Source organism: Zeugodacus cucurbitae, chromosome 2 (assembly GCF_028554725.1).
Source record: "Zeugodacus cucurbitae isolate PBARC_wt_2022May chromosome 2, idZeuCucr1.2, whole genome shotgun sequence".
Taxonomy (NCBI): Eukaryota; Metazoa; Arthropoda; class Insecta; order Diptera; family Tephritidae; genus Zeugodacus; species Zeugodacus cucurbitae.
In genome coordinates, this window is record NC_071667.1 from 34,926,884 (window position 1) to 34,949,845 (window position 22,962).

At 32.6% G+C, this 22,962-nt stretch overlaps 1 protein-coding gene across 2 annotated transcripts in view; it reads right to left on the reverse strand.

The window, feature by feature from the left end:
* The window catches only part of LOC105220208 (FERM domain-containing protein 8), a 172,435-nt gene extending 149,707 nt beyond the window's left edge, over window positions 1-22,728 (reverse strand). The window contains exon 1 of one of the 2 annotated variants that reach the window (XM_054228184.1): window positions 22,624-22,728. The gene's annotated coding sequence lies outside the window, so the exon portion shown is untranslated. Of the gene's footprint in view, window positions 1-10,163; window positions 10,296-22,623 lie in introns of those variants that run through there. The other variant, XM_054228190.1, reaches the window with a different exon arrangement.
* Window positions 22,729-22,962: the final 234 nt, after the last annotated feature.

Consider the following 22,962-nt stretch of genomic DNA (forward strand, 5'->3'; position numbering starts at 1 on the left):
CGACCATTTGGTTTACAAGGTTATCAGGAGTAGGGTCTATACCAAGTGAATTTTTCAGATGTTGCCTCTCATGGTTATATTTCGGGCAATGTAAGAATGTTTGTTCTACATTTTCCACGGTTGCGCCTCCGCAATAATCGTATATATCGTTAGTTTCGTGCCCGAATCATTTCAAATATGCTTTGAAGCAGCCATGTCCTGTGAGGATTTGAGAAGGTGGAAATCCACTTCTCCATGCGTTCTAGTTAACCATGGTTCAATGTTGGGGATCAAACGAAAAGTCCAACGCCCGTTTCCGCTGTCTTCCCAGCGTCCCAGTTGCCGGCAATTTATTGTTTCAGTCCTAGCACTTCTTTTTAGTGCCGTGTGCGGTAAACTACCATTCATCACATACTGAAACTCCTTTTCTAAGAGGTCTTCCGATACTGTACGAAAAGCGGAGCATACTCTCAGTACGCAAGTTGCATATAAAGAAAAAAGGCCACGGCGATATGTTTTTATTTCGAGGGCTTTCCCCCATATTTGGGCTCCGAACAGCGAGACGGACTTGACTACGCCAGCTAGTAGTCGTCTTCTATTTTGCTTTGGCCCACGAGTATTGAGCATTAAACGGGTTAAAGCTCTGCACACTTTTGTAGCTTTTTCGCATGTATAAGTTACGTGTTCTTTAAAGGACATCCTTGCATCAAGAATAATACCGAAGTATTTTATTGCTGGTTGTGTAGTAAGGTTTACCCCCTTTGTGCTGAACGTGGCAACTTCGCGGACTTTTCTGCCGGTACTAAGTACCGCTTCGGTCTTGCTCTCTGTTAGGGTCAATCCGTGAGTTTCGAGCCAGTCACCTATTAACGCTATTGTCCTGTTGGTTATCATTAGTGTTTGATGAGTTTTGACTTATATGCACTAATACTATTTTTTATGTTACTCAACCAATGACTCAAAAAATGGAATAATTGCAGTTCTCTGATATACACCGCGTGTATTCTTATAATATAAGTATGTATACTATACGCAGTCTTTGTATGGGAATTCGTTCGTGCCCGCGCGACAGACAAGATTGAGAATTTTTTGAAGTTATACTTCTTATACGAGTTCGGAACAGTTGCGATAATTGTTGCGCAACAGCAACATTATGCATAAACATACATATGTACATGTTTATATGTCATTGAACAAACACACAAACTTACATTTGTATATGCGTGCACGTAAGTTTGTGAACCACCAAAAATCAAAAGCAATAATCTACAAAAACAAAAAGCGCCAAAAAATTATGTCGATATGTTTGCATTCTCATACATATTCATACATATTTACGACAAGCCGATTTTCTACCAACAACGCAATGTAGCGTCGCGCAGGCGGCCATCAATTTTACAGAGTCGTTTCAAGTGATCCTTCCGTAATTATAAATGCGCAACATATGTATTGGATAGTATTGACTTACTATTAGCAAATATAAATAATTAAATGTATTTAAATATTCTACTAATATATGATGCCAAATATTAATGCACTACAATTGATTTTAGTAAGCATCAAGACATAAAACAATCCATAATAATATGAGTTGGGGACATGGACCTCTTTGCCTTCGAAAACGCGCCACTGATTACAAGTCTGTGACAAAAAAATACTATTTGCGGTAATTCGTTGTCCGTGGCAACGAAGATTTTACAAGAAATGTATTACAAAACATACATACATATGTACATGTTTATATGTTATTGAACAAACACACAAACTTACATTTGTATATGCGTGCACGTAAGTTTGTCAACCACCAAATTTACATTATCCCAGTGAACAAACAGAAAAAATTTTATCATGGCATTGGAAGCAATGACAGGTCATGTCGCGCTTTGCGAGATGAATTCATGAAATTACGTCGAAATCCAATTGTCACCTTAGAAAAAGAATTATTCGAGTTTCTTAGCACAAGAAAATGTTTATCAATAATATCATTCAATTGTCAAAGTCATCGTGCTCATGTTGATGATTTCTCAGATAGAGTGTTTAAACAGTCAAACATCTTGATGTTATCAGAAACATTCATGAACGACAACGAGCCTCCTGTATCCGTACCAAATTTTGATTTCTTTGTAAGATTTCAACGATGAATGAATGAAACAAGAAATTCAGGCGTTGCTATTTATCACAATGAACAAGACAAATGTCATATTCTCACTCCTTATTTAGATATAAAGGCTCCGTACGCGAGTGATGCTGATGTGACGATATCAGCATCAACAAGAATTGGCGATTTGTGTGCGGTAGAATGCAAAATGAACCGTAGCGATAATCATAATAATAAAAAATTGAATTTAATTGCCATTTATATATCACCAAATTAATCGATGAGAGATATAAAATCGTTCATCGGTAAAGCTTTATTACCGTTGTCAACTGCAGGTTCGCAAGCTTTTGCAGATATTATCGGAGAACCAGTAGAGTATAGCGAACAACCGGAACTCCTTGCTGGAGATTTTAATGTAAATTTCTCATTGCCAGAAGCTGAACCATTACTGGCATTCCTCAGAGAGAAATTTTCATTACAAATGATCAATGGAAGAAATGATCCTACGACAAAAGGAGGTACGATTATTGATGCGGTATTCGCGAGAAATATAGATAAAATAGATGTAAGACATTTCATATCGTATTTTAGTTATCATAATCCAATTGTAAAAATTATAGATATCAATCCTTCAGAACCCAGAAATGATAATTGATTTGGACTTTGGTTTATAAAATGTGAATTTAAGAAAGTGTCTCTCGCTAGTTTTCTTTCATACAAAATGATATGCAAATTAATTCCCGTATCGCGGGAATTTATAAAAAAATATAATTTTCTATCTGCAAAGCGCAGAGAAATAAAATACGTCATATCGGTACGATTGCCGGAGACAAAATCTATCCTTTATTTTCAAGTTACTAATATTTATACATTTTCTTATTATTTACTTAGGGTTATTACATATTGAAGCTGAGTTAGAAACAAAGAAAGTGTCAATTTACATTAATATCATATTCAGCATTTTTAGGCAGAACGTTAAGTGTTCTGTTTTAATTTTATTATGCCTTCTTGTGAGGTCTACAAATATTGTTTGTATAAGAATGGATTATTCTAATGCGAACGGAAAAAGTATATCGAATTCTTAAATAAGCAAAGATTTTAATTTACGATCCCGCACAAGTACAAAGTGTAAAGATTCAATATTGTTTACAGTTATGTTCAAGTGGCTGTGTGGAGGCTGTCGTTAACTCCCCCCTTCCTAAGATGAATCGTCCCCGATTCACTATTATTTTATGTTAATTTATATATTTGATCTAAAAGAGCATTATATGTGACTTCTTGTAGTTGCACATTTTCTATTGGTTTGGGAATTTCGCGAGATTTTTTTAATTTTAATATTATGTAAATTATGAAAAGTATTCCCAAGATTAAAATGATGTACCAAAAATATGAATAGACTTTGATATCCTTATTCCGTTCTGCTAAAATGTTTATATTATCTAATTTTAACAGTTTATTAGTTGTTTCAATATATTCTAAAATTTCAAAATTATTGATATGGTTGTTTTTAAAATAATTCCAGATTTTTGTTTCTATATTTTCATAAGTTTGATTATTAATCACTGTATTATTTTCAAATGTTATTAAATATGTTCCATTTAATGTTTGATTGTCTACAATATTTTTTCCTGAGATTAATATTGCTCCTGGTTTTATTTCTTCTATTTTCAAATTTTTCTCTTTTAATTTTTTACATTTTCCTTGTTTTTTATTTAATATTTCTGATAAACATGTACTTTTTTTATTTAATTTGCAATATGTTTTTGTAATTTCAGTTTTACAATTTTGTATATTAAAAAAATTATTATTACAATACGTTATGTTCTGATCAATTATAAGCTTACCATCTAATTGAGCTATGGCTCTTACATCATAGTATTTACATGTTAATTCTATTTTAGGGTATTTGATATAAAGTATAATTATATCTCCTTTTTGTGCTATTTTAAATTTTGAAATGTCCATTAAGTCTGTAATGGTCATTGTACCATGTTGGTAATATGTTATATTTTTTAATTCATCAAAATGTAAAATTGTTGGATTTAAAATTCCTATTTTCCCAAATGTTATTGTATTTATTATATTTTGTAGTTCATGTATAATGTATTGATTTCTTCTTCTTTTGATTTTTCTGGCTGTGTTATCACCTTTAATATTATTTATTGTATCAGTTAATTCTGTTATTACTTTAAAAATTTCTGAATTTGTAGTAAATTGTTTATTGTTATTTATTGTTAGATCATTTAATCTATAATTTATTTTTATGAAATCGTCATGGTCTGGAGTTCCTGCTATCCATTTCCAAAGTGTACCTAATTCATTTATTCCTCTTTTTTGTCTAATATGGTTTTGTTTTAACTGTCCTAATAAAGTTTCAATTAACAATATTTCTGATTCTGTTTCTTGAGTGGTAATTTCTAAATTATCATTATTATCTATTCTATACTTCATATTGTTATAAAAACTTCTTTTTTCCTCTGCTATTATATTTTCAAAGATTGTTAAATTAATGATGTGAAATATATCTCCATATTCTTCATAAATGGAAACGTCTCCATTTTCAATAAGTACGTAGTCCTGTCGGGTATAATCTATGATATCAGCTGTCGTTAAGCCAATTAATAATGTGAAAATTGAAAGGATCATTTTGAAAACCTATAAATAATTATGATTTTATGTTATCTTTATGTATAATTCTATTTCTATTATTTATTATTATCTTATTTCCCAAGTTTTCTTTAACTTGTTGTTTCTTATACCTAGGTTCTAATTTATTTCTTTCTCCTATTATTTTTTCATAAATAATTTGTCCAGGATGATATTGCTTATCTGTCCTATGTTTATTATGAGACATTAGCATTTTTTCTTGTGCTTGTTTTAAAGTGGTTGGTAAATTTTCATGGCTTACCTTATTATAAAGTACTTCATTTGGTTTAAATTTCGTTACTGAATGTATTGTTTTATTGTATTGTTGCGCTGCTCTAAGTACTGTTTCTAAATTACTGACAATATTGTATTCTTCTTTTATACATCTGGCTATTTCAATTATAGTTGAATGAACTCTTTCAACTTGTCCATTAGTTGTGCTATGACGTGGATCACAAAAGTAAATTTCAATATTTAACCTTTGCATTAAGGATTTAAATGTTGGTGTGGTAAAGCTTGGTTCATTATCTAAAGTAATTTGTTTTACATCTGTGAAGGTTTGTAGTAATTCTAAAACCTTTTCTTCGATATTTGACTTGTCTTCTATATGCTTCAATATTAAAATTTTTGAATAGGCGTCTACACATGTGATAAATTTTAGTTTTTGTGCGTAAAAAATGTCTAAGTGAAGCTGTTCTCCTTCTTTCTCTGGAATTGGGGCTTTACCTATTGGTATTTTCTTAGGATGGCGATCATATTTATTTTTATTGCATATCATACAATTTCGAATGTATTCTTTCATTCTTTTCCTCATTTCGGGCCAATAATACAATTTCTCTATTTGTTTAAGATTTTCATTATAGCTTCGATGAGCTCTATTATGGGTTTGTTCGATTAATCCGGACTGATCTTCTCTATTAATAATATCCATTGGAAAAAGTTTGGTAAATACAAATTTGTTTTGAAAGGTTTGTTTTAGAGCTTCTTGGATTTCGTGCAAGTCTTCAACAGTGCAGTGAATCGCCGTCACTAACTTTGGTTGAATATATTCTTTCAAAATCGTCATTAAATTTTCTATTGTATCATACTCTATTAAATGCCTTTTATTCCCAAATGTTTCGATTAACTCATGAATCGTGAACCTATTTTTACTTAGTATAATTTGCTGTTTAAACTGATTTAATGGTTTTTGTGTTTCCTTTATTTGATTGTTTTCACTACTCTGTGCTGAGTGTTCTGAATCTTCCGATTCGTTTGTTAAGTGGTTTAATTGAAGACGGGAAAGTGCGTCTGCTACTACATTGGTTTTACCGGGTTGGTATACAAATTTAGGAGAGAATTCTTCTATAATTGCGTGCCATCTTTTCATTTTTGGATTCGGGTTACGGGGTGATAAAGCAAATGTTAATGGTTGATGATCAGTATGTATTTCCAAATTGGTTACACCGTAGAGGTAATTTCGTAGATTTTTTAGTGCCCAAACAATGGCATAAAGCTCCTTCTCATTAGTTGCGTAATTTCTTTCAGTTTTATTAAGAGTTTTTGAGATGAAGGTAATTGGTTTACCTCCTTGTGATAGTACCGCACCCATTGCAAAGTTAGATGCATCGGTAGTTAATACAAATATTTTTGAGTAATCAGGTTGTGTTAATTCCATTTCTGAAGCCAAATGATTCTTTAATTTATTTAATACAGATATTCCTTCGTCATCTAGAAATTCAAATTCAAATTTTTTTGATTTATTTTTAGAAATCCTACCATTTTCTCCCGATAGGTATTTTGTCAAAGGTTTGGCTATCGCTGCATAGTCTTTAACAAATTTACGATAATATCCTGCAAGCCCTAAGAAACCTCTTAATTCCCGCAAGTTTCTTGGTATTGGATAATTTAATATTAATTTTATTTTATTTGGGTCTGTTTTGATAACATTTTTAGCTACTATTTACATAACCCAAAAACTCTATTTCTTTCGCGAAAAATTTTGATTTTTCTAATGAAATTTTCATATTAGCATTTTTTAAAATTTCTGTAATTGTTTCCAAATCCTTTAAGTGTTGAGTTATATTTTTTGAAAAAATAATTTTATCATCCATATAAACGTGACAAATTTTTCCAATATGTTCTCGCAATATGTCATCCATTGCTCTCTGAAAAATTCTAGGAGCATTTTTTAAACCAAAAGGCATTCTCAAAAATTCATATTTCCCATTATTAACGGAAAAGGCTGTTTTCTCAATATCATTCTTTGACATTAAAATTTGATGAAATCCTGATTCTAGATCGATGCTTGAAAAATATTTTGCTTTGCCTAAATTAGACAATATTACGTTAGTATCCGGAATAGGATAACGATCGGAAATTGTATGCTCATTTAGCTTTTTGTAATCAATTACCATTCTAAGTTTTGGTGTTCCATTCTCATTTGTACCCTTTTTTGGTACCACCCAAATAGGTGAATTATACGGACTTTTACTCGGTCTTATGATATTTTCATTAATCAATTTTTTTATTTCTTCATTAATAAATGAATTTACAGATAAGGGATATGGATATTGTCTGCTCCATATCGGATCCTCATTCTTCATTCTTATTTCCGCTTTTACTTTTGTCATAAAGGGAAAGTTTGTATTAATTCTTGAATGCATGTGAGCAATTTTTTCTTTTATATGTGTTTTAAGATCTCTCAATTCTTCATCTTGATTTTCATTGTTTGAACTTTCGGAATTATTTTCCGAATAATAATTGTCATTATCACCATTCATTTCTGAGCCACTTTCACCCAATATTGAATAGTTATCGTTCATGTTGCCGGTAAATTCATCGGCTGGCGCTTTAGAGAATTTTTCCTCTAAAATAATTTTGTTTAGATAGTTTTCCTTTTCTATATTGTCGGTAAATACATCGACTGGCGTTGTAGAACTTCTTCGTTCCACAATATTTTTTGTATATTTATTATTTTCATTCTGCTGGTATAAATCTTCAGCTGGCGTTTTAGGATCTTTTTGTCCCAAAAAAATTTTTTTTAATATAATATTGCCGGTAATTGTTTCGGCTAGTTTTACGGAATCTTTATGTTCCTTACCTTTTTTATTTATACCAATATTTTTATCGGTTGGTTGAGCGGAAACTTTTTGTTCCTTGACTTTTATATTTTCTCCATTTTTATTTTCAAAATAAATGTTCATACTGTTTGCTTCATTTTTATTATTATTTTTTTCCATATAATTTATTTTCCCATTGGGCACATCGATAAGTGCCTCAATTTTTTTAAGGAAATTGTATCCCAAAAGGAGATCCGATTCTAAACCTTCTATTTCGTAGAAAATTCCTTCGACCCCAAATATGGTTATTATATGATAATACTTTATTATGGAATAGCCGTTCACGGTTTTTATCCGTTTATAAATGGCTAGTTCGTTTTTGTTATTATAAACCCCAGGCTTAATGTAGCAAGAGGTTGCTCCTGTATCGACTAGAGCTTTTAAACTTTTCTTTATTTTTGAGTCGTAGAGTTTTAGATAGGGGAGTTCATCCCCTCCTTGTCTAAAAAATGACTCTCATTCATGTTGTTTATTTTTTGGGTTTTTTCTTGTGGGCGAAAGCTATAATTGCTTCCCTTGGTCGTTTTATTCCTTGGTTGTTTTTATTTGAAATATACCTGTTTGATTGGTCCATATTGGCTTGATGGCTTGTACTGGCTAATGGTTTTCCAAAATTTTGGTATTTATGGTTATTGCTTTGTTGGGGCTTTTGGTAAGTTTCCCTTCGGTATAATCTAGACATAGATGGATCTATGTCCATTGGTTCTGGTTTTGGCATGTTGTTCCTTTGAGGAAATCGTAAATTATTACTTGGATATAACTGTTTTACTCTTGTCCTTTCATTTGCAAAATTTTGTGCAAATCGAGCTCTCTGATTATTGGACTCTAATTCCTGAGCTTTGGCCAATGCATCTGGCAAATCTTCCGGACAGAGGGAAAATATAATATCTCTTAATGGAGCGTTAAGTCCAGTTATAAAGATTCTAAGAGCCTGGTCTCTATTCTTTTTATTCAATTCTTTTGTTATTGGTGCGGCCCCTCCATAAGTCATAATGGTTTTATTAGTCATCAACGTTAGTTTTTTGTTGACTAAATTATAATATTCAATGACTGTCATTGAGCCTTGTCGTAGAACACTCATTTCCTGTTCTATGATATGTATTGGACGTTTGTCCGAATATGCAAAGTCGAGACGCGCGATTATTGCGTCAAAATTTAACACAGTACCATGGTTGGTTAATGTGTCATTTGCTTCTAGTGTAATTTTGTTACGCATAATCGTAAGGGCTGCGAAGTACTTTCGGCTACCTCTTATATATAGGCTCATAGCGTTATGTGCTGCTTCTCGCCAGCTAACATAAGCGTTTATCCTTCCCGCAAATTCTGGTAAGGATTTTATAACATCCAGTGACTCATGACACTGAATATTGTCATTTATTATTTCCGTCTGAAAATCTGGTACTCTGTGTGATTCAATTTCAACCTGAGTTTTTAATCTGTCTATTTCTTGCCTTAATGTAATATTACTTTCCGCAATCAGGCGCGTAATTAGATCTACCGTTAATCCTGCCTCATTAGCCATGATTAATTAATATTATTTTTTCTAAAGTTTAGAGAAAGAATTTTATTATTATTTTATATTTGTATAATCTCTTCTAGGAAGAGATGCTCTTCTATTCTGGAGGGTCCTTTTTTGTAGGATTCGCAGAATTGAGCTAAGTTATGAGGTTCTTTTAAATTTGTTATATGGATGGTCGAGCCTTAATTTATATTTTTACTTATTTTTTATATAATTTTATATCATTGCGGTCTTTTTGATCTCTGTATCATAGCTATAGTTTCAGTTTCTCTCGTATCCCTATTATAATAATCTTCTAATGTGGCGTTTGGCTTTTTCCCTATATAAGAGAACACTTTGTTCATGCAATCTATCTTTTGTTTTTGTTGATAGTAATAATTAAAAACAAAACCTTCTGTATTCTCTTTATTTCCGTAATCGTTTAAATTGTCTACTATTTTGTTTATTAAGTCGTAATTCAGATGATCGGGTAGGGCGTCTGAGTCAGTCATTTCTTTAAAACAAATTTTATATAATTAGTCGTATAGACTTTAAACATTTTTATGATTCTCTGGAGGGTCCCCCCGAAGGTGGTGAATCGCAGAGTTTTTTTATTTGTTATAAGCTGGAGGGTCCCCCCGAAGGTGGTGAATCGCAGCTTTATTTTATTTTATTATTGGTTGTACAAACCATAAATTATGTTTTATTTTTTTCTGGGGCACTTTTTCTCTTTGTGATCCCCACCGCAATTTTTGCAGTAGTATAATCTAATATACTTAGGTTTAATTTGGGTGTTCCCCATAAATATATATATATATAATTTTAATGTTATTAATCTTACTGTTTTCTATAAATTTTCCGGAACTTCCCACGTTGTCTTTTCTCCAATGTTGTCCTCTGAGTATAATTGTTTTCTTCAATGTTGTCTTCTGAGTATAATTGTTTTCTCCAATGTTGTCCTGCACTGCTCACGTTGTTTTTAGTGTTTTTTTTTTTTTTTTTTTTTTTTTTTATCGGTACTTTTTATTTAAAATATATTTTATTTTAACATTAATTATTATTTTTTGTTTACGCGGCACGACCCGTGTTATATTAAAGATTTAGTTAGTTTACGTGATATAGCACGTTTTGGTTTTAACTTTTTAATTTTTAATTTTTCTCACTTTTATTGTTATGCTTTTTTTTGCATATTTATTACTTTTCTCACAAGGATTTTATTTTTTCGTTATTTGTCCTTTATAAGGATCTTTTATGTGTGAGTTCAATTTAATGACCACGATCACGTATCCTTTCCTAAGGATATTTTGTTTTTCGTGGCCCCACGTTGGGCGCCAATTAATTCCCGTATCGCGGGAATTTATAAAAAAATATAATTTTCTATCTGCAAAGCGCAGAGAAATAAAATACGTCATATCGGTACGATTGCCGGAGACAAAATCTATCCTTTATTTTCAAGTTACTAATATTTATACATTTTCTTATTATTTACTTAGGGTTATTACATATTGAAGCTGAGTTAGAAACAAAGAAAGTGTCAATTTACATTAATATCATATTCAGCATTTTTAGGCAGAACGTTAAGTGTTCTGTTTTAATTTTATTATGCCTTCTTGTGAGGTCTACAAATATTGTTTGTATAAGAATGGATTATTCTAATGCGAACGGAAAAAGTATATCGAATTCTTAAATAAGCAAAGATTTTAATTTACGATCCCGCACAAGTACAAAGTGTAAAGATTCAATATTGTTTACAGTTATGTTCAAGTGGCTGTGTGGAGGCTGTCGTTAACTTGCATTTCTTGGAATATCACTAAGAAGTATAACTTCATCCGCGCGTAGGGACTTCACGCACTCTTTTTTACCATACATATGTATGTATGCTAATACAATATATTAGTGGTACTCATTTAACGTCGTAAACGTATGGCAACATTGCAAAATTGTAACAGCTGTTAATTTTTACATGCATTTTATTTTACGACAATCTTCAATGGCATTTATGGCATGCTTACAATTAATTCACAATAAGCTGATATTGCCACAATACACAGTGGTTCCGCCGTAGGCCAAAAATCAAAAAATCCATCTCTCGATTTTTTGACAAAATGTAAACCGATGGCCTCTAAATTGTCCAAACTTCTTATTTTCAAACCGGGTTTTCCCAAAAATCTAAAGGTACTTTCTAAAAAAAGAGTTAAACGCATGAACAACTGCATTTTTTTAAAGCACATCAGACATTTTTTTTTTAAATTCGCAGCAACAACGCACTTCAAATTGTTCTGGTAATTGTTCAGGTTAACGAATCAAGATTATTTTTAATGGCTTTTGAAGCTAAAGGTATTTATTTTAACTTGTGAAATTAATTAAGATTAATGTGATTTGTATTTTTTGTGAAATTAGCGTTTTACATCACCTATTTTTTTGTACCTTTTTTCTGCGTCTTCAATGTGTTTACATAAAGTTTTAGTTGTGTTCTCCCGCGATCCCCCATTAGATTTATTTTACATTGTCTTTACCAGAGTCTTAAGGTAATAAAAGTTTTAAAGTTAGGTGCGGAAATTTGCAGATGTAGAAGTAATCGTCAAAATAATAATGGCCTTTGAATTAACTAATTTTAAGTTCAAACCCATTATAATTGGACTAAAAAAGCTTGGAAAGAAGGATAAACCATCTTTATTTCAATCTATGTACTGTTTACTAGAGGATGCATTATAAGTTTTTGTTCTAATTATAATGGCTGTTGAATGGCAGTGAAAAAATGAACTGTATTAAATTGGTTGATAATTTGCTTTTTTCCTACATGATTTGTATATATGATATTATTCTTACAGGTTGAATGTGTGGGTTGGATGGGGGAAACTATAACGACAAATCATGTTCAGCTTGTTTATCACTTTCTTAAATGTTTAAACAAAGCCTTACTGAAAGTTTTGACGCTCTGACCATGAGCCTGAGAAATATTTTTGCGCATGATTGCCATATAATGGCAATTATAGTTCTATGGGAGCTATAAGACCTAGTAGTCCGAAAGGGCTTTTTTTACTATATATTTAAAATAATTTTCTAGATTTTTGGTGAAAATTTCAAAGCGATATCTCAACGGGAAGTATTTATGACCGCACCTTCATACAAGCAGAACCACTGTGCAATATTGCCAAAAGAGCACTCATTTAACTTGTGTTGCCATATTACAAATTTACCATTTTTATATAATTGCGACGTTAAATGAGTACCACTATTATTACGCTGAATCATTATTTGGTGCATGAAAAATTAATTGTTATCTATTGACTCCGCTTTTCTGATATTAAGTGCATATCTTTCATATCTTTTGAAAAATGAATGATTCGCATGATTCCCTTCCTTTTTTACGTTCTTACGAGTTAAACGCTCATCACTCGAAAGACAATGGAAATAGGTATAATACAAATCACTCATGTGTCAAAATAAAAGTACCAACATCATTGCTAATCAACTCTTGCTCGCACTTAGGGTTGAGTGAATCAGCTTGTGCAGGCCTTTAGTGAAGAGTTTATATTAGTCTGATGAATTTGTATGAACACAGTCCAAACCGTATTTTTGTTGAATAGCTTCAAAGTAAGATCTCTTTTAATTACTGTTTCACTTAGTGTGAAATATATTGGGGAGTGATCAGAGATTTTACCCAACTTCTATTTCGATCAAGTTTCGAGTCATTTTCCTAGTAATAAAGTTGGGCAGTAAGTCGGTGCTTCGGTCGATACAAACTCACACCTGCTGCCTGGAATAAATCTCGCCCTTTAGCTGTCGTTAGGCGCGATCCGCAGTTATTTTTTTTATTGACAATGGGTGGTTTATTTGATGTACTGGGCAAATTTATGGTGGCTTTTTGTTTCTTTAAGATTTTGTTACGAAGGCTTTGAAGCTCCTTGGCAACAATGCATCCTCAGTAGTTTGGCTTTCGTCACAATCATATCATTTCGGTTTTTCACAATATGGTTTAAGGCAATGCCTGGTAATGATCTAAGCAGAAGCATAATTGGATGAAATTTTTTTTGTGAAAGTGGGGGCGACCCACTACTCGGTTTTTTGTATGTCCCAATCTACATAAGCTATATCAGAGAATATGAAGTAATATAGAATGCGCATCTCGTACAACGTACACGTTGTATGGCGGGTCATACTGGTACAACCCGCTATTTTGCTGTTAAGTTCACAGAAAATTCGCTCATTTCGCTGTTAACTTTACAGAAAATTCAATGCACAGAAGCCATAACTGTAGCCGAATGACTCCTCGTTTCCTTGCTTCGTTTCTCACATTTTTACACGTAAAACAAAAAAAATCTTAACAAGTAAGGAAACACTAAGTTCGGGTGCAACCGAACATTTTATATTCTAAATAAAGCTCATCGTATTTTTGAAAAACCTATAATTAGGTATATGGGAGCTAGGAGAAGATACTTTTGAAAAACCTACAATGAGGTATATGGAAATGTTATGACCCGATTTTAATAGTTTTTGGAACAGAGACACACTAATAGAAGAAAACAATTTCCTCTGAATTAAATTGAGATACCTGAGAGATTTACCCATATTTTCGGTTAAAATTTATTAATAGGCGCTGAGTTCAACACGTTCGATATCTGGGGCCTTGAAAAGTTATGGTCCGTTTTCGACAATTTTTTCACAAGTGAAGCCAGAGATGATATGCACTAATATAAGATGGATTCAAAATTAAGGAAAGTAGTAGTGGTTGTAAACCGTTATGTGAACAAAACTATAATACTCTCTTTAGCAACTTTTGTTGCGCGAGTATAAAAATGATGGATATGAGGGAATATAAATAAACGTACATATGTATGTGATATGATTTATATGTCAGCTGTAAAATTAAATTTATACATAAATATGTATTAATAGTTATAATCATATTTTTTTAGTCATTGCGACAAAAATGAAAACAAACATATAGTTTATTATAAATTTTATATAAATTAATTAATTGTTTCAATTTTAAATAAAAAATAAAATATTAACATCTATTGACCAGCAATAATTTTTAATATTCTTTGTTTCGAACTTCCTTTTAAAAGTATTAATAATATAAAATCTAAAATTTCTAGTCTAGGTTACAGCACTCCCCACTGAACCAATCGGGAGTAGAATTTTCGCATGATTCTAACATGAAAGCCTTTATGCCTAATTTCTCAGGCTCTAATTTAAAAATTTGTTGAAAACCTATGACATGTTTTACACTAGCACTCATAAGGGCTTCCGATGGAGCAACGAGATTACCGAAATCTGTAAGTGATTGATAGTTTTTGTGAAAAATGAACAGTTCACTAGGAGCAGTTAAAACTTCATCTTTTTTCCTTAATTCCTCGCAACATTTTTCACATTTTAACCTTGGGATGATTTTGTATGCCACATATCCAACAAAACATCTAATTGATACCAGATCTAAACTAATATCTGACTGGTTACAAAATGAGTCTTCCAAAAAGTAATTCTCATGCAATTGGTCGTTAAATTCGAAATCATATAGCAGGCTGTTATCTTCTTCCTCATTTACAAGCAACTCCGGTTCATTGTTAGAAACGCTGGTAATTACCTGATCCATTGAATCCTGCGTCTCTTCACAGTTGCTAAATGAACTATTTTTTATAATTTGAAAGCCAACAACCTGGCTAAAATATTATTCAGCTCAGCTACAGAGGGGTTGGTATTATTACCGCCTTTTTGTCTTAATACAGCATATATATTTTTATACTCTCGCAACCTGTTGCACAGAGTATCATAGTTTTGTTCACATAACGGTTGTTTGTGTCACCAAGAAATATAAGAGTTAGATATGGGGTTATATATACATAAATGATCAGGATGACGAGTAGATTTGAAATCCGGATGTCTGTCCGTCCGTCTGTTCGTCTGTCCGTCTGTCCGTGCAAGCGATAACTTGAGTAAAAATTAAGATATCTTAATGAAACTTGGAACACATGTTCCTTGGCACCCTGAGGAGGTTGCTTTCGAAAATGGGCAAAATCGGTCCACTGCCACGCCCACAAAATGGAGGAAACCGAAAACCTATACAGTGTCATAACTGAGCCATAAATAAAGTTATGAAAATGAAATTTGGAACATAGGATCCCATTAGGGAGGGGCACATTTGGATGTAATTTTTTTGGAAAAGTGGGCGTGACCCCGCCCCCGAATAGGTTTTTTGTATATAACTCGCAAACCAATAAAGCTATATAAGCTTTCTGCAGTCGTTTCTTTTAGCCATTTCCTTATACAGTCCAAAAATGAAAGAAATCGGATCATAACCACGCCCACCTCCCATACAAAAGTTAGGTTGAAAATTACTAAAAATTGATTAACTCACTAACGAACACTAAATTTCACATAAGAAATGGCAAATGGAAGCTGCACTGAGATTTTTTTACAAAATGGAAAATGGGCATGGCGTCGCCCACTTATGGGTCAAACACCATATCTCAAGAACTATTCGACCGATTTCAATGAAATTCGGTACATAACACTTTCTTGACACCCTGATGACACGGGTGGAATATGGGCGAAATCGGTTCACAACTACGTCTACTTCCCATATAACCCAATTTTGAATTCCATCTGATTCGTTCACTTTATAATGTATTCATAAGGAACCAATGAAGCTAGCGGAATAAAACTTTACACAAATACTGTATTTGAGCTGTGACATCACTTGTGGAAAAATTGTCAAAATCGAACCATGACTTTTCAAGGCCCCTGATATCAAACATGAAGAACTCAGTGCCTAAGGTTAATTTTTCACCGAAAATATACAGTATGTCAACTATTTGATCATATACATTTAAAAATACATTATATTTTGTTCTTTCTATGTTAAAAGAAACTACTGAATAAAAAAAGTTAGTTCACTAAGTAGGCCCATGAAATTACAGTTAGTAAGTGCAGAATTACTGGAAATATGCCGCTAGTTTTCAGGGAATATTAACAAATGTAGACAAAGGCATGTGATCAATTAGTTGACTTTGTGAAGTAAAGAAGTATTGAAGCCGTAATATTGCTCTGCGATTCAAGTTTTTCTTCTTATTCTATAATTAAATATTGTGGGATCGTTAGAATTTTTTTTTTTTGTAAAACGTGAGTATTTTTCATAGTTTTTCTTTGATATTTTCGTAAATTTGGCTTTACTATAGATGAAACAACTAAATGCAACAAAAATAGAAGAAATCAAAAGGCTTATTGATTTAAACACAACGCATAGGGAAATTGCAAGACTCGTTGATGTTTCTGTGGGCGTGGTTTCAAAAATAAGACAATCATTGAGTCCTTTATGCAAAAAAAACCCTCCTGGACGAAACCCAATTTTGAATGGAACACTGGAAAGGCGCATTGTTAGAATGATAAAGTTTGGTGTACATGAAAATGCGGGTCAAATCAGGCGTGAATTACCCCATAGGGATTAAATAAATGTGACAAGTGAAGCTATCAGGAAGAAATTGCGAAAAAACGGGTTACACGGGCGTGTCAGAGTAAAAAAACCACTGTTGACAAAACGACACCGTATATTGAGGCTTCAATTTGCAAAAAAATATAAAATATAAACCCAAAACGATTGGATGCGGGTCATATGGTCCGACGAAACAAAAATAAACCGTTTCGGAAAAGATGGGCGGCAATGGATTTGGAGAAAACCTCGTGAACCTTTGACAAGCCGTATTGTTCAACCAACGGTGAAATTTGGAGGAGGTAATGTAATGATGTGGGGGTGTATGAGGATGGAGGGGGTGGGAGAGTGCGTAAGAATTGCCGGACGAATGGATGCCAACCAATATGTTGATGTTCTTCAACGAGGTTTGTACAGGAGTCTAGAAATGTGGGGCAAGGATGTGTCGGATGTCATCTTCCAGCAAGATAATGATCCTAAACACACTTCTCGTGTAGCTAAAGCTTGGCTTCAAAACAATGGGTTTGAAGTACTGGCCCCCTCAATCGCCAGACCTCAACCCAATCGAACATGCTTGGGTTGAGGTCAAGCGTGCGATTTCTGATACTCCAGGTGAGTGTCAGAATCTTAACGATTTATGGCAGAAGGCTCAAAATTCCTGGCAAAAAATTAGCGGAGATTTCTGCAAAAAGCTAGTCGAGTCCATGCCCAAACGAATTTAGGCAGTAATTAAAGCAAAAGGTGATCATATTAAATATTAAGTAAAATATTCGTTTGTGTCAACTAATTGATCAAATGTGCAGCGGAGAAGTTTTTAACAAATCTTTTAAATGAAACATGCGTTTTGAAAAAAAAAAGTATTAACTTGAATTTATTACCTTTACTTGTTTTGTATATGAAATAAAATTGGATTGTCATTACAAATAAAAAAGTTCTAAACAAAAATTCTTTTCTGGTACCCAGGTGTGATCGAATAGTTGACATACTGTAGGTAAATCCCTCAGATATTTTAATGTAATTCATTCCCTCTGAATTTTTTTCTTATAACAGTTTCTCTCTGTACCTGAAATTGTAAAAATTGGGTCATAACTTCCCCCAGATCCCATATACCTAATTATAAGTAATATTAAATTAAGTGAGCGTATAGTCTTCGATACGTTGTATCTTGGTGGTGAAAACGAGTGAAATCGGTTTAGGAATTACCTCAGTCCCCATATACTATTTATGATGATTTTCGTTATTCTATTGAACTTTATGCCGAATATATGGGTCGAATTGTGTTGTCTTTATAAAATTACATCAATAAATTGCGAGAGTATAAAATGTTCGGTTACACCCGAACTTAGCCCTTCCTTACTTGTTTTCTAATTTGTCTTGGTTTAAAGATTTTGTCATAATGAAAAATTAGTCTAAATTATCTTTTAATACTTCTTCGAAGATTAGAAGAGCAGATTTTTATGATAATTTCATTCCATCTAAAAAATATACTCTTTTTTTTTCGTCGACAAATTTAACTTCCTCTAAGTAGCATAAGAATACTTGAATAAATTTATGTGGTTCTTTGTCAAATTTTGTCAATTTTTTAAATAAATTCAGCCTTTGATAAAGCTACCGCTTGTGGACTTTGCTTGAAACCCGATGTATCGCAAATAGTTTTAATAGCAGCTTCAACTGTTTTGCTAAACACTTGCGTTGCAAATTTAACTCGCATTTTTTCAAATGAGTTTGGAAATATGTGTTGTCTAGTCAACTTTGGGCACATCTTGGTATTGCAGTTTTCCTCTCGTTCCCACAACTCTTGTATGACTTTAAAACTTACAATGCCATCGGGCGTTTTTAGGTCACACTTCAGCAATCCATTCCGTAAAGACTTAATCAAATGTGGGAAATCAAACATACAGTAAATGTTTTTCCCTTCAAAATTAAAATAAGGCTTTTCTGTACTAACCCCAAAATTAGAAAAGCATTTTCGATTTGAAGATCCCTGATCGCAAACTAGTACATTTATATTTATGCCAAAGCTACTTATCATTCTCAGAATTTCTTTTATAATTCCACATAAAATATTTGAGGTTAATCCGTTCTCAGAAACAAAATAATTTAAAATTGAACTCCAATTAGAAAACATTGATTTCAGCATAAAAACGCTTACCTGCTTACCAATTTTATTTGTTCTCTCGAAGCCTGTACATTCAAATCCGTCAATCAAATCCAGTTTTGAATTATATCTTAATTCCTTTCGAATTGCCATTTCGTCCATCAAAAGTACTAAGTGATTTTCATTTTTTTCTTTTAATTCTAAACACATACTCTTGATGGAATCGAAGGCGACATTTTTGATACCAGGTTGAAGGAATTTTATTGGAGCCCAGCGATTTAAAGAGCTTATGTGTGGCAAATTTAAATTTAATTTATTCCTTAGAAAGGAATAAGTTGACTGTGAAATATAAAATATATTTTGTGCCAAATATTTCACATCAGAATATTCCTTTGATCTCGTGCTTACCAACAGCTTGCAAAATGTTTTGGACTCAGAACTTATATTTTTTAAAGAGTCAATTGAGTTTTGCAACATCCTTAAATTTGCCTTTCTAGATTTAAAAACAGGGAGTTCCTTTGTTCTCAGCTTTGCTTTGATTTTTCTAAATTTCTTCAATAAATCGCTGTATTTTTTTCTATAAAAATTAGATATTCTTGTATTTTTTTCACAGTTATTGCACATAACATCATCCCAGTGGGTCGCTTCGAGGGAATATCTGGTTCCACAAGGTCTTCTTCAGAAAATAAATGATCTTCAACCAAATTTAATGTAGGAATTGCATCATTTTTTTTTTAATTTTTTCCCGATGAACGTGCTGCTGAAGTGATTATGACAAATATAAAGTTTTTTGTCATAATCTTCATTTGCAACATTGCATTTTTCCCGCCAAATTTGACCGAAAATAAGATCGGCAGCGGGAAATTTAAATAATTTTAAATTGGGCGAGTATCTTTTTGATTTTTGGCAACTGCGCACACAACATTTAATTCCCGACCTTGCACTATTTTTATTTGTCCATGTAGTATTTTGAATTGCGACCATGCCGTTGCAATTTCAATATAAATACAAAAACAATTAAAAATTTGGAGTATGTATACAAATAAGTTTATTTGGAACAAGCCACGTAAAAATATTTGTAAAAATTTTGAATTGGGATCAACCACGTCAAAATATATGTAGATATGTATCCAAACAAAAATCAAAATTTGTTTCAAGCGCAAGGGAGCATACATCCATTCACGTAGAAGATCAATCGCATATTAACATATGCACACATCAGAGAACTGCAAAAATCACTATTTTCTTGATTTACTCATACGCGAAATTCTTCATTCACTTCAACTCACTGAAAAAAACAGAGTGATGAGTAAAAATCAACTCATTTTGCCGTACACATCATTCCGAAGATTTTGAGTCCTCGGTTTAAAATTTCTCACTCAATTCAACTCACTGAACAAAAGTCAGCGTTCAATAAAATGAACATATGTTGACGAAAGCATCATTCTGTTCAATTTGAGTTGATCGATTATGAGTAAACGATTGGCGACAAGACGGCACGATGTGAGCGTTACGACTGCATGACTGCATGTACCGTAACAATTTCTATGCAGTTTGTTGTTGTAGCTTGTCCTGTTCTTCTTCTCACATTTCATCTGTGCAGAAAAAGTGCCGCTTGCTGCGCGCATGAGTAAAATCATACGAGTTGATTTTTGCGAGTTGAGTGTTGTTCTTGTTCAAAACAATGATTGTTGAATCGAATGAGCAAGCGCCCGAAATCATTATATTGAACACGAGCCGAACAAACTCGGAGTGAAACAAAAAATCGCACACACACGAGTGAATTTAAAATCAACAACGAAAATGTGAGCTCAGGCAAGTTTGATCGGCTGATCCGAACGGTGTGATTATTCGGCTGTTGAGCGCGTACGAATGTTTTTCATTCAGCAAATGCCGTTCTCTGGCACACATGCTCTAACCAGAGCATATTCAAAAACAAAAGTCAATTCAATGCTAAAATTCTTTTGAAATATACACTGCAAAGCGTCATTGCTTCTGCATTTTTGTTTTTACTCGTAAATACAAAAACAGACTTGATCGCAAATACAAACCATTGCTTCTTTCAAAAAGCCAACAACAAAAAACACGACAAATTACGAATAGGCAACAAGAATTTACGAATAGGCGCGACGTCGGCGGAATGTAAAGAATATGAAATTTAACATAATTCCGTTGTTCAAGTTCTGCTAACCAAATTCCCCCTGATGCTTACCGCCCGCACCCGAAACTGAAATTTTGTCATTTGCCATGATGCGCATTCTATATTTCTTCATATTCTCTGGCTATATAAGTCAAACTTACTAGGCATATTTCTCTTTAACATCTGATTATACACCATGAAAATGGGTGAAATGGGATAATAACCCAAGAGGTTAGGTTTAAAACTTCTAAAAATTCGTTAACTCACTAACGTCAGAAACACTAAATTTTACAGAAGAAATTGTAAAAAGGAGTTACACTCAGAGTTTTATAAAAAATTGAAAAATGTCGATATCCATATATTTGGAACTGTTCGACGTATTTTAACGAAATTCGGTTCATAACATTTTTGTACCATAATTTTGAACTGTATCTGAATAGTTTACTTCACAATAATTAGGCAATAGTGAGGATATAGTAGGAACAAATTTTGCACAAATACTGAATTTCTAGTCTGACATCGCCCAAATCGAAAAAGGTCTCCGATACCCATAAATAGGAAAACGTAATGTTGTTTTGCGATCGCAATATAATATAAAAAATCACAGTGATTTAAAAATAGCAATCACTGAAATCACAGTAATTTAAAAATCGCAATATTGTTCATCACTAATACAAATATCAATAAAAATTCGACCAATTTCAATTAAATTTTGAATAAGACATTTTTAAATTCAATGGAATGAATATACTATCAAATGGTTAAAATGAGTGATATCGGTCCCCGAATTATACCTGCAGCTATATACTGTTATTTTTAAATCACAGTACCTAAAAGTCAATTTAAAAGTTTTTGGCGGCTTTCGCCATTTTGTGAGTGTGGAAGTGGTCCGATTTCACCCATCTACGTAAGCAACCTTCTTATGGTTCCTGGACGCACGTGTGCGCCAAATTTGATCAAGATATCTCAATTTTTACTCAAGCTAGCACAGGTGGACCGACAGACAGAAATCCGTATTTGAATTCTACTTGTCTGATCACTATGGTATATATAACTCTATATTTAACTTGATTGATGTTTGGTGTTACATACAACCGTTATGTGAACAAAACTATATTACTGTCTTTGCAACATGTTACGAGAAGATAAGCATTAAACTATTACCGTCATGGATATTATACAACGATATACGAAAATAATTCACAAGCATACATACATTTTATTACACATAAATGCATTCACAAATAATCATATACATATGTACATCGCATTATTATATACTTGCACATATTATTCCAAATGTTGTATTTAAGAATGCTTGGAAGTTCTAATTAATGTGTAAATAACTGTAAAGCACTTTGTTTACTCTTTCATAACATGAACTTCAACAATGATAATATTATACCGCTCAGGTCTCTTAACGAATTATTGATTTTAGATGTTATTGGGTGCACGACATTCAATAAATTGAAATATTCACATCACGTTTACGGAGTATTATTATATATGTATTTCTTTAACTTTGCATGTAAGTGTGGATAGAAGTATTATATTTATAGATATATGTATATATCTTTAAAACACTTTAACTTAAATTATGAATAACTACGTTATATTAACATTGTTTTTACCTGCTTACGTAAAATATTTTGTATGGGTTGTATTCCTTTCCTTAATTTAGTCACCCTTAATCCTTACTAGAAAGAGACAAATACGTGGTTTAATTTGGCAACATAAAAGTACGTAGCATAAGGTTAAAACAGCCCAGAAGGTTACTTTACTCGAAATCCATTACATTGAAGGAATGAAAAATAATACACACACACATTGCACAGATACGTAAGAAAATTCATCCCTTTCGAACGAATATCCTACACGTAAATATGTAACCTCTGATTTGTTGACATTTTTCCCAACACTGAGGCGTACTTGGGTTGTGTGCAACGCTTTTTTGCTACTCTTGTGGTACT